Consider the following 831-nt stretch of genomic DNA (forward strand, 5'->3'; position numbering starts at 1 on the left):
ATGAGCTCCCAAATTTGTCACAGTTACTCCACCAGGTGGAGGCTGCCGTCAACAGCCTGGCCAGCCTGCATCAGTGGGCCTCCTACACCTGCCTCTCTGGGCTTGTATTTCCACCAGGACGCTGTGGCTCTGGAGGGCATGGCCACTTCTCCCTGAGTTGGTGTAAAGAAGCTCGAGGGCGCTGAGCGTCTCTTAAAGATGCAAAACCAACACGGTGGCCCTGTTCTCCTCAAGGATGTGCTGAAGCCTTCCCAGGATGAGTGTCACATGCAGCACACCATGGAAACTGCCGTGGCCTTGGAGAGGAACCTGAACCTGGCCCTTTTGAATCTACAGGCCCTGGGTTCTACCCGCGCAGACCCTCAGCTCTGTGACTTCCAGGCTGAGGAGGTGAAACTCAGCAAGAAGACAGGCGACCACCTACCTCAGTTCTTCAGGCTGGCTGCCCCCAGGCTGGGCTGGGTGAGTATCTCTTTGAAAGGCTCACCCTTGGAGCCCACCCACCTTTAAGGGGCTCCTCTGCATTCCCCTGGTGTCTGGCTGTTCTCTCAGCTTCTCCTGGGAACTACTAGCCATTCTTTTAACCACTCTCTCCTATGCATTGGACCAAATGGAAACAATAAAGCTTTTTGCAGCCAAAAAAAAAAAAGTTTTGAAAATGGGTAGATGTGATTTACAAATTCAATCAATAGACTTTGAGTAAAGCAGATTATTCTCCATAATATAGGTGGGCCTCATCCAATCAGTTGAAGGCCTTAAAAGCAAACACTAAAGTTTTCTAAAGAAGAGGCAAATCTTTCTCAAGATTTCAGTGTCCACTCCTGCCTGAGT

The 831-nt window shown here is 50.4% G+C and overlaps 1 pseudogene; it reads left to right on the forward strand.

The window, feature by feature from the left end:
- On the forward strand, positions 1 to 572 carry LOC148093900 (ferritin light chain pseudogene; annotated as a pseudogene).
- Positions 573 to 831: the final 259 nt, after the last annotated feature.

Source organism: Miniopterus natalensis, chromosome 2 (assembly GCF_054644295.1).
Source record: "Miniopterus natalensis isolate mMinNat1 chromosome 2, mMinNat1.hap1, whole genome shotgun sequence".
NCBI lineage: Eukaryota > Metazoa > Chordata > Mammalia > Chiroptera > Miniopteridae > Miniopterus > Miniopterus natalensis.